Source organism: Fukomys damarensis, unplaced genomic scaffold (assembly GCF_012274545.1).
Source record: "Fukomys damarensis isolate Sample0158 unplaced genomic scaffold, DMR_v1.0_HiC HiC_scaffold_39, whole genome shotgun sequence".
Lineage (NCBI taxonomy): Eukaryota > Metazoa > Chordata > Mammalia > Rodentia > Bathyergidae > Fukomys > Fukomys damarensis.
Genome location: NW_022900951.1, coordinates 70,137,440 through 70,149,992, shown reverse-complemented (window position 1 = coordinate 70,149,992; position 12,553 = coordinate 70,137,440).

Genomic DNA, 12,553 nt, shown 5'->3' with positions numbered 1-12,553 from the left:
AAATATGGAATTTAGGGAACACGTCAAAATTAGCATCCAAATAGCTAAAACAAGCAAATAAACTAGAAGTTATATCCCTTGAGACTTTAACTGAGACCTGAACAAATTGGAGCCTTGAGTACTCTGTTTTGTGACCCATACAACCAAGCCTGGAAGCTGCTCAAGCTTCTGCTCCCTGGCAATCAGCCCCTGGTGAGAACTGTTAATTCTGGTTTTCAAACCTCTGCTTGCCAAATCTGCTGTCTTTTACATGGCAGACATTCCTCTCTCAGAAAATGTGACATTGTTACAGGCAAGTCCCAGTGCTCCCCCTCCGGAGGAGGTCTAGCTGCCATCCACTCTGCTCCAGTTGCTAGGAGCCTAGGAGCACAGCTTGTCTGCACAGGGGGTGGGGGAAAAGCTTGAGGAGAACTGCTTGGTTTTACTGCACTGGGAATTGCAGGCAGGGTGCTGTGGTCAGACAGAAAAAAATAAAAAACTCACACACAGATTGGAAAGAACTGTAACGAGAAAATAATAGATTGAAAACTGACAGGAAAGCTCTGAAAACCATAAAACAAAACAATGAAAAAAACACTCTGCGCTTTAAGAGCCCCAAGGACAGTGCTTTCTTATCAGTCTGATGCTGCCTGCAAATGTCTGGAATCCAAAAGAGACCAAAGAAACTGCGACTATGCTCTCTACCAGACATAAACAGATTTTACAAGCTAAATCACTACAAAATTAAGCTAATTAATAAATATGTCTTTGCTACAATTTGAGTTGATGTTTAATTTGTGTGCTTAAAAAATTTCTTGCGCATTTCAATTTCTTTAATTGTAATTATAAGGTTAACTTGTTCTTTTCTGTACTTTGTTTGTTGATAAAGAAGTCAAGGTTAATGTTCTATTGGCAACCAGTCAAATTTGAAAATGTAACAGTCTGAAAACAGAAAAGAGAGGATATTTTAAAAACTGAAAGAGCTGTTTAGAAAAAAGTATTGTAGACAGCTAATTCAATTAGATGCATTATAGGTCCTTATAACATATGTACATTGGATAACCCAGGGAGATAAAGCATTGTTGGACTTGGTCACCTTTCCCCCCAAAAATTACATAAACAAAAATGGGAGAGAAAAGCTATGTCCACAAGCTCAATTACATTTTGTTTTGTTTTGTTTTGGGTACTTGGTGTTTGTGAGGCAAGAGGCGGCACCACTGGCATAAATCCCCAGCCCTCAATTAGATTTTGTTACTTGTTCCTTTCATTTAAAAATTTTTAAATCACCTTATTAAATGTAAATAAACACCACTGAAAAAATGATAAATCCACCGACATATCCTAGACACTAGTGTTGTCAAAGGATGTCATATTAAAAGGTAAATGACTCAATACAATTAATAGCATGGAGGCCAGGATATGCTTATTTTTCAACAGAAAAATAAAGGTGCTTTTTCCATTATCCCAGAACATACAACTATAGACAGAGGTGATGGATTCATTGCAATCATAATGATGTGACACCCCTGTAGAAAGCTACACAAAGGCTGTATCTGAGTGACTCCTTTTGCCTGGGACAGACCTCAGACTTGTAGAGATTGCCAAACCTGATACACTGCCTGCCAATAAGAATGACAAACAAGCAGGCCCAAAGACAATTGCAGCTCACCATGATGCAGAGCTGCTGCTGTTTTCAAACAGAGAAGTGGGTGGTATGAGAGACTGCTATACTGATCATGCTCCAAAGCAGGCTGTAAGCACTGCAGGCTATAGAGTTAACTCCACATTTGACTTGTTTATAGACATGAGTCCAGCTGAAGCCTAGTGCTGAGGTCAGAGTAACTGAAACTCAAATTCCATTCCCACAGTGAAAACCTTCTTACTAGGACAATGTTCTAATTACATCCATATATTTTGTCTCTTCTGTTCCTAATTCAGAAATGTCTGTCTTGCCTCTATGTTGACATTGTTTTCCATAGAAACCTCATAATTGCACATCCTCACATATAGTTTTGCCTTTGCACATAGCTGGCCTTTATGCTGATTGATTACCAATAAAAATCAGTGGCTTGTACTGACCAGTACAAGTTATCGGTTATACCAAGTGTAGTCATCCCAATATCCCCTTTTTGCCTTTCTAAGTTCTGTCCTTTACTTCTCGTTCATCCTTAGGCCTATATTATACACTAAACACATGCTACATCCTAGGACAAAGTTTTCCAATAATGTTTTGGGGATCCCCAATAACTTAATTTTTATTTTAATTGCTTTTCTTGTAGCAGTATCTCACTCTCTCCACTCCACAATACTTACATAAATCTGCAGAGCCCCAAAACAATGATTTTTTTAAACCTGGATAAAAAGGAATAGGTCAGAGAACATCCTGACATATATTAGTGGATTCTGAATATCACAAGTAGTAACTTCTTAGAGAACTGAATCTTCTCATACTTTGTATCCCAGAGTAATTTGAAAATCTCATATAAATTATAGTGAAAACAAATTGATAATACTAATGGAGTGATCTTTTCAAATCTGTCAGATGCTTAGAGCATTCCCAGGTTTCAGGAACATGCAATGACATGATATTTAGAAGGTTGGTTTATTTTGATTTATGCTCATTTCATGTAAATTAATGGTTTTGGTTCCAGTTATTTTCTGTACAGAGGCAGGGAGCATCAATTAAGAGATTACATAATAAAATTTTTGTGGACAATTGTTATTTTCTGATTCACAGAGCTGTTTACAGAATTCTACAAATGCAGTTCTAATATATTTGTTCAATAAAAATGTTTCCTAAATATAGGTATATTTGAATTTTAAGGCATTTTAAAAATTTTTAATATTTTCATAATGAGATAAGTAATGTCCCTTGAAATTATTTTCTTTAGCTTTTTAATTTTTATGAGAAACTTTTCCAATATATGAATTTGTAATCATGTATTTATACACAAGATAGGACTTTAATGACTAATCACGTCAATTACTCTTTGATGTTATTTTTCCAAAACTATTTTTATTTACTTGTATAGTTAATGTTTATTTATCTATATTTATGTCTATCTTTTTGAAAGGATCTCATAAGAAATTTCTTATTTCTGATTTTATTGATAAATTTTATATTGCACAGGATTTCTAATAAATCTTTTATTGAATTTCTCTGCCTTTTAATGTTTTTATTTCAGGTCAAGCTAGTTATTAAATATAAAATTTCATAGACTAAAATGCATGCTTATTGGTCAAAATTGAAGCATTAATGAATACACCTAATTGTACCGACAGACTTCTAATGGCCCAATATCATAAGTAAACTATGTGTGAATAGTTTCTTCAGTTGATTTTCTGCCTGCTACATCAATGGCTACATATTTTTTTTTCAATTTCAGTAGCTGTATAATTTTTCTCTTGATGCTCTAAATCTTCATTTACCTCAGAACATAGTGGTAGGATATCTTTACACTCACTAATACCTTTAATGATCTAATTCAGCTTCATGGCATAAAGTACATGCTAAAGTCAAGATTTCCAAATTTATATTTCTAGGCCATGACATGCCCATGAAATGCCCAGTATAACATCCATCTCCATACTGAGGATCTTCACTTATGTTTCTTCCAGTTAGTTTGTATTTACCATGCCTAGAAATGAGGTTTTGATTTCCACTTGGACTTTCCCTAACAAAATTAGTAAGCAATGCTCTTAACTTTACTATATGATATGATTATCCATGCAGATCATCAGGATAAAACATTTGGACAAACACGGGATGCCATTCTTTCTTTCGTCACCTTAGTAAATTTCATCCAGAAAACCAGTGGACTCTAGCTTTGAATTATAACACTAATCTGATAACTTCATCTTCTCTTCACTATTACAGGTGTAATTAAAGCCATTATCATCTCTTATCCAGATAACTGCAAGAACGACTTGATCATTTTCCTCTTTCACTGTTAACCTCCTTGACCAAATATTTTGAGCACAGTAATTAAAGCAAATATACATCTTTCAGTACATATAACACATTAGGTTCTCTCCTTATAGAGCTTTGAATATTACCTCCTTTGCTTGAAATACAACATATTCTGGTCCTGTTCCATTAGTTGAAAGGTATACTTATCTTGAAACTCCACTCTGCTTCTATAGGAAAGTTTTTATTGAATCTCTGAAACTAGTAACATTATATTATATACTCACATACCACCATGTTCATGTCCATTTTACCAATACTTGAAATTTAAATATTACATTTATTTCTGTGATTACATAGTTAATGTCTTCCTTATAATTTTAATTATTTTAATATCAGCTCAGAGAAGGAACTGATTAGGGTTTTGCTTGCTCACTCCATTCTGTCATCAATATTTACTGTGGTGCCTGGCATATTATGGAAGGAAAAAAGAATGCAAAGGAAGGGAAGGAAAGGAAATGAGATAGAAGGGGAGGAGAGAAGAGCAAGAAAGATAATGAAAGGGAAAAGAAAAGGAGAGATAGTGTCAAAAGCAAGACAACAGAGCCAGAGGCCTGCCCATGTTCCATATGGAAGTGCACATAGATACCAGAAAGAAGCCCATGTGGACCAGAGCTATGCAACTGTGTGCAGGTCTCAGTCAGTGCAATACTCGGATCCAGCAGCTTGGTCATACAGGCCAGAGCCAAAGGGCCACCTGGAAAAGAGCTAGGCAGATGGGCAAGCAACAGCCAAAGGCCATTGGTAAGTGATACCAATGATAAGCAGATTAAATGTGTGCATACCCCAGTGAGAAATCTCCTCAGACAAAAGCAACTCAGGTGCACAGCATGCAGACAAAGCTCCTCTCAGACAATAGTTACATGGGGGCAGGCCTGATCCAGAGGCATGCCAAGAAACTATCCGAAGTGTGCATAGGCCCAAGCCAGAAGCACACCCATACAACAGGGCATGGAATCCAGAAAGCCAGCATTCTGAACACAGGAATTGCCACAGTGGTGAGCAGCAGAGAAAATGCCTCTCGGTGTCTTCTTGAGAATTGAATACCACTGGGCAAGCAAAAAGTCGCCTCAAAAAAATGCAGAGTAGACTGCATCTGTTGAAATAAGAAGAAATGTAAACAAGTTACAAAACCAGAATTCTAGATCGCCTAAGGCAACTCCAAAGGGCAATGAGACTGAAGAACCTGATAATCACCTGGTCTCCCAGAACTGGCAACAAAAGAGGACCTGGAAAAAATGAAATCAGAAAGAATTTCTCAGATAACAACACAGGTTGTGCCCGCAGTGCAAGACATGATTAAAAACTATAGAAGAGAAACAGATTTAAAAAATAAAGTACCTGAGGAACATGATGGAATCCCAGCATAGGAAAAAAATGGAATCCATAAAACAAATGCGAACAGATATCCAGGAGATTAAAAACTCTATTGATGCTTTATGCAGCAGAATGAGCTAATGTAAGGACAGAATTACAGATATAAAAGAAAAGATTGCAGTTAGTGACTATGAAAAGAAAAAAAATTATAAATAGTAAGGAACCATGAGAAATCAATCCAGCAAATGATAGATGATGCCAAGAAGCATAACATAAGACTGTTCGGAGTCAATGAAGAAACAGGAGAGAGTGCAAATGACAGAAGAAAATATCTGTTCATAGAAGTAATGTCAGAAAACTTCCAAAACAGGGTAAAAGTACTTAACATAAGATAAGTGAGCCATATAGGACTCCAATGAACCATGATCAAAAACATCCACACATAGGCATATAATAATTAAGTTTCCCCAAACCCCATAGAAGAAGAAAATTCTATAAGCAGTCAGAGAAAAGAAACAAATAACATAAAAGGAAAGCCCATCAGAATCACAGCAGACTTCTCAACACAAACCCTCAATGCAAGAAAAGCCTGGAGTGAAATATTTCATACACTAAATTAAAACAAGCTCCAACCCAGACTGATGTACCCTGCAAAGCAATCTTTCAAAACTGATGGATAAATCTTTCACAACAAACTGCATGTGAAGAGCAACTTCATGAATATCAAACTAGCACTACAAAAAAATTTAAACAGCATCCTTGGGAAAGTAAATGAGGATCAAAACAGGAGTTAGCCCAAGGAGTGAATAAATTAGGCAAGACTAGAAATTAAATGCAAAGGGGGAGAATCAAACAAAAAGGAAAAGTCATGACAATGATGAAAGTGCCACCCCCAAAAATCAGAATACACTCTCTTTTCAGCTGCACATGACTTTTCTCCAAAATAGACCACACAATTGCTCACAGAACAAGTTTAAGTAAGTGCAAAGTAATTGAAGTTATCCCATGTGTATTATCAGACATTAATGCAACAAAATTGGAGATCAATAGCAAAAGAAACCTCAAGATTTCATAAACACATAGAAATTGAATGGCACATTTCTGAATAATCAATAGGTCACAGAGCATAAAAGAAGAAATCAGATAGTTTAGATAATCAAGTGACAATGCCAATACAACATATCTGAATCTATGGGACACAATGAAAGCAGTCTTACTACAAGGGATTAGGAAAACAGTGAATTCAAATAAACAATCTGATACTGAAACTCACGATTCTAGCAAAAGAAAAACAGCATAAACCCAAAGCAAATGCAAAGGAGAAAATTATAAAGATAAAAGCAAAAATCAACACAATTTAGACTAAGAGGTTTATTGTACAATAAACCAATGAAGGAAAGAACTGGTTCTTTGAAAAAATTAACAAAATTGAAGAAAGTTTAGCTAAATTCATCAAAAAAATGAGAGAAAATACCCAAAACCATGCAATTAGGAATTAAAAGAGTGAAATTACAAAAGACCCATCAGAAACCCAGAAGATCAATACCTACTTCAAGAACCTATAGTGAGACCATACTCTTCAGTGAAATAAATAAGACACATATGGGTAAATACCAAATAGTTTCTCTGGTGTGAAAAACTAAGTGCAAGTTGTTTAACTGTACACAAATTGTATAACTGATAATGTGAAATGGGAAGAAAAGGGCTAATGATATAGGGGAAGTGAGAAGAGTAGGGGAAAGGAAATAAAGGACAAAAAATATGAGAAAAGGAACAAATGAAAACAAAGTCTTTATAAATATGGGAGGGTGGGCGTGAGGGGAGGGGAGGGGTAAGGGAAAAAAATGAGAACCAAGATTTGTCATGTAAGGGTACAAGGTCCCAATTATGATTGCAGCTGTACTGTATAATTAAAAAGTACCAATAAACTCAGTAATATTAAAAAAGAACCTATACTCCAATAAGATTGAAAACACAAAGAAAAGGGTGGATTCCTCGATACATATGGATTACCAAAGTTGAACAAAGATAATCTAAATATTTGAAATGACCCAGTATCAATCAATGAAATTCAAAATATATCAATAAAGTACCAACTATGAAAAGCCCAGGACCTGATGGATTCACTGATGAATTCTAAAAGACATTTAGAAAAGAATTATTACTATTCTGTTTAAACTCTTCAATGAAATTGAAAGAGAAAGGATGCTTCCAAATTCATTCCTGAAAGCAAGAATCACCTTGTTCACCAAAGTAGAGAAACACCTAAATCAAAAAGAGAATTATAGGTCAATCTCACTAATAAACATAGATAGAAAAATCCTTAATAAGGTACTGACAAACAGAATGCAGATCACCAAGAACATCATACACCCTGGCCAAATGTGATTCATCCCAGCGATTCAGAGATGGTTCAACATATGCAAAGAAATAAATGTAATACACTCTATTAATACTTCTGAGGACAAATAAATATGATCATCTCAATAGATGCAGAAAAAGTACTTAAAGAAATGCAATTCAAGTTCACAATAAAAAACCCTACAAAAAATTGGAATAGATGGTCTCTATCTCAACACAATAACAGCCATCTATTAAAAACCAAAAACAACTATCATACTGAATGCCCAAAAAGTGAAATCCTTCACATTAAAATCAGAATACAATGGCATTCCTTATCATCACTTCAGTTTAATATACTTTTGGAGACATTAGCCACAGCAATTAGACAAGTGTAAGAAAGCACAGCAGTAAAGATAAGAAATGAAGAAGTTAAATTGTCATTATTTGCAGATGACATGAAACTCTTTATAAAGGACCCCAAGAACTCTACCAAAAGTCTTCTAGACTTCATAACCAAACTCAGCAGAGTAACTGGATACAAGGCCAACACACAAATTCAATAACTACACTGTACATGAACAACAGACTCACTGAAATAGGAACTAGAGAAATAACTCCCTTCACAACCCCCCCCCAAAAAAAACCCTAGGAATCAATCCAAAGAAATTAAAGACATCTATTCTGAAAAGTATAGCACTCTGAAAAAGGAAATGGCAGGGGCAATGGCAAATTGAAAAGACATCCCCGGCTCCTGGGTAGGAACAACCAATATATTGAAAATGGCCATAATTCCCAAACTGCTACATAGATTTAATGCAATACCAATTGAAATTCCAGCAGTATACTTCACATGCTTTGAGCAAACAATCCAAAAATTCATTTGGAAGAAGAGGTTTAGAATAGCAAAATCAATTCAGGTAAGAAAGACAAAATAGGGGGTATGACAATCCTCACCTTGAAGCTGTATTACAAAGCTAGTGTGATAAAAAACATGGTACTGACAAAGAAGCAGACCTTAGGAACAGTGGAACAGATTAAATTATACAGAAATGACTCCAGACACACTCAGCTACCTCATCTTCAGCAAAGGAGCCAAACACCCTTACTCTAGGAAAGGTAGCCTCTTTAATAAATGTGCTGGAAAAATTAGGTTTCAACTTGCCAATGATTAAAACTAGGCCCATTTCTCACTATGCCCTAAACAAAAAAAAAATGTATTATAAATCTCAATATTAAAACAGCTCAACCAACTGTAGGAGAGGTTAGGTTGAACTCTTGAAACATTAGTGTAGAAAAATATTTCATTAACAGAACCTCAGTCGCATGTGACCTAGCACAAAGAATTAATAAATGGGATCTCATCATATTATAAAGCATCTACACAGAAAGAGAAAAAAAGAGTGAAAACACAACCTACAATGTGGGAACAAATTTTCACCAGCTGTTCCTCAGAGAAAGATCTGCTATCTAGAATATATAAAGAATTTAAATAATCAGACTTTCCAAATTTAAAGACCAAATCCAAAAATTTGCATCTGAAATGAACAGACACTTCTGAGACAAACAAGTAGAATTAGTAAATAAAAATACGAAAAAATGGTTAACATCATTGGCCATTTGAGAGATGCAAATGAAAACAATACTGAGATTCCAACTCACCCCAGAAACAATAGAGACTATCGTGAAATCAACCAATAACAAATACTGGCAGGGCTATGGGTTAATAGAATATTTTCTCCACTGTTTGTGGAAGTGTAGACTAATGCAACCTCTCTGGAAATCAGTGTGTAGATATCTCAAAGAATAAGGATTTGAGGTCCAATTTGACTGAACTATTTTCCTACTGGTTGTCTTCTCAAAAAAATTAAAAGCATCATACCCATACGATATATATGCACCTGTGTTCACAGAAGCACAGTTTTTAATAGATAAAACTTGTAAACAGACCAATTTCCATCAGCTGGAGATTGGATAATGAAGATATGGTTTTTTTTCTAAAATGGAATACTACTCAGCTATTAAGAATAAGAAATTAGATTCTCATTTTTTCCCTTTGTCCCTTATTTATTTCACTTAGGAGTATATCTTTAATATGTATCCATTTTCCTATTAATGAATCTATGTAGAGGTACAAGATCCCAACAGTGAATGTAACTGTACTGTATCCCTAATATGTACCAATAAACTTAATTAAAGCTGAAAAAAAAGAATAAGAAATTAGAGAAATTTATAGCTAAATGAGTGCACATTGAGGTGACATTTTTAAGTGAAATAAATAGGACTTACATGAGCAAATACTGAATAGTTTTTCTCATGTGAGAAACTGAAAGTGTAGACAATAATTAAAATGCACAATAGGTAATGTGAAATGGGAGGAGAGTGTGCAAAGGGGGAGGAAAGTGGGAGGGTTTGGAGAAAAAAGGAAAGGAATGAAATTAGTATAAGAAAATGAACAATAGAAATATGTCTTTGTAAATAGGGATGGATAAAGTTGTTGAAGGTAGGCAGATAAATTGGGAAAAATTTAGAACCAAGATATATTATGTAAAGGTACAAATTTCCAGTGATGAATGTCTTTATATTGTATATCTAAAATGGATCATTTTCTTCTCATGAAATTCATGTCAGCCTTAAGGCCATATGTATCTTTATGAGAAGCCCTCCTTACTGTGAGTATTTAATCCGTTTCCTTTCCCTAAAATCTAGAATTTAAATAATGTGAGTCGAATTAAGAAAGTGGGTCTAGTTAGACTTATTAAAATGTAGTCATACATTGTATGTCTCTGTGTATATTTCATATATGAGTTTATGGAAAATTATGTAAACACATTAGCATATGTGTCATAGTTATATAACTTGTTATTTGCATATATCTGATCATTAATTTTCATAGGAATAAATGCTGCTTTAGCATTCTTTATTTTAAAACTTAATGTCTCATAAAATGTACATGTAGTTTATTAAACTCAGATAAAGATAAATTGGTACTCAGAAAATATATAACCATTTAATATTATGCACATATTTGAAGAAGTTTTGGGAATAACTGAGAAGTGCTCTAGATGTTGAAACAGAAATTTTTAAATATAGAGATTGAATAAAACTTCTCTTTCAGTGAATTTACTGCTTTATTGTTTTAATTGTGCAATATGTCAGAATTACAAAAATATATGATATGCTACCCATATATAAACTACAATGATTTAAGTATAACAATTTAACATATTTACTCTATACTTATTTTGTTAAAGAAATATAGAAATAAATATTATTCCAGGAATTCAAGAGTGTATAAAATTATGATATCCAATTTCTTCACCCTCATCTCTACAAAAAATTCTAGGTAAAAGTTAAACACATCTTTCTCGTGTGGATGTATCTGAAACTCTGACAAATTTCTTGGTTTAAAATATAAAATTATAAACTCTTTTATTTAGAATTGATTTTGAACAAGGTATCTTCCAAATTATATATATCATTTTGTACATATGTGAAAAATATATATCTCATATATTTATATATATCATATATATTTATGAGATACATGTTATATATATACATAGATATAGTATATATATAAATATATTTATCTTTAGATGGAGCTCTGAGACATCTAAATGATACTTGCTGTTTAGAATACACAAGTCAGACATTAGGTACTATCATCAAATATCACAATAACCTATAATTAATACAAACTCCTAGTATGATAATTTTATATAGAGTACTGGCCTACTTTTTTTATATGATGGCTTTGGACCTCGGTTTAAACTTATAATATACTACTGGCCATTGCTTACTATGATCAATAAATGCATTCGTCCTGAATTTATTGTCAACACTTTATTTACATTTTATCTGCACTCTCACTTCCTTATTCAGTTGCATACCTATTTTTATACATGTAATACATATTCTTGCAATCTACTCTTCATAGGCTTGTTACCTCCAGAAAAAGCCTTGAAAAAATACAGTATTTGAGTAAACATATGTTTTCTTTTATATAAGTGATATTGTGTTTTGATTTTTATTCTTGCTGATTTTCAGTCATTTCCTTTGATATTCTAGATATTAAGTATTTGTTAATGTTGACTATTAAAATTACTTTCCTCCAGTCATTCAGCCAGGCAACCCCTAATTCTTTTGTCATCTTTTTCAGAATATAGATATCGAATTTACCCCAGTCAAATATTTGTGCTTTTAGAGTTTTGTTAGTAATACCTTTATTCCCTTTGCTTCTACAGCAGATGCTTTTCAAATGTGTAGTGAATGCACCTTTGAATGCTGAAGAAACTGATTTGGGTTTTTTGTTTTTTCACAGCAAAATCAAAATTTTTCACAGGCCATATCTGATTTATTGATCCATAAAAATGTTAGACATATTTTTATCATCCTAGAGACTTCATAGTCTTTCAAAGGTCTACTAAATAATTTATCAAATGTCTTCTTCCAAAAATACACTATGGCCCATACAAAAGACGCTAGCCTCATGAAGGGCACCTTTGCCAGTTTTCAGTCACATTAGTACTTTCTAGTTATACCATGCTGCTAAATTAAAAACCATCTTCTTCGATGAGATAATGAGTAACTTTACAGAACTTTGTTCCTGATTTTGCTCTTTTTTTTGCAAACCTTGTTCACTTCATGATTTCCTATAATATGCAGTCTTATCTAAGATAGAATTGGAATTCTCTCATGCACTAAAAACTGACCAAAGTTTTCATCTCCAAATCTCAACTAATCTTCATTTTCTTTAAAATGACCAATAAAACAAAGAAAATAGTCATTATGTCCTGGACTCTTTTAACATTAAAACGTATGGCTTAATGTATCACAGTCATCATAAAATTATTCATTTGCATTCCAGCAAATTGAGAAGAGTAGCTTCTGAAATTAAATATTACCAGTTTTTTGGCATTAATAGTCATATATTAATTATGATTCAAA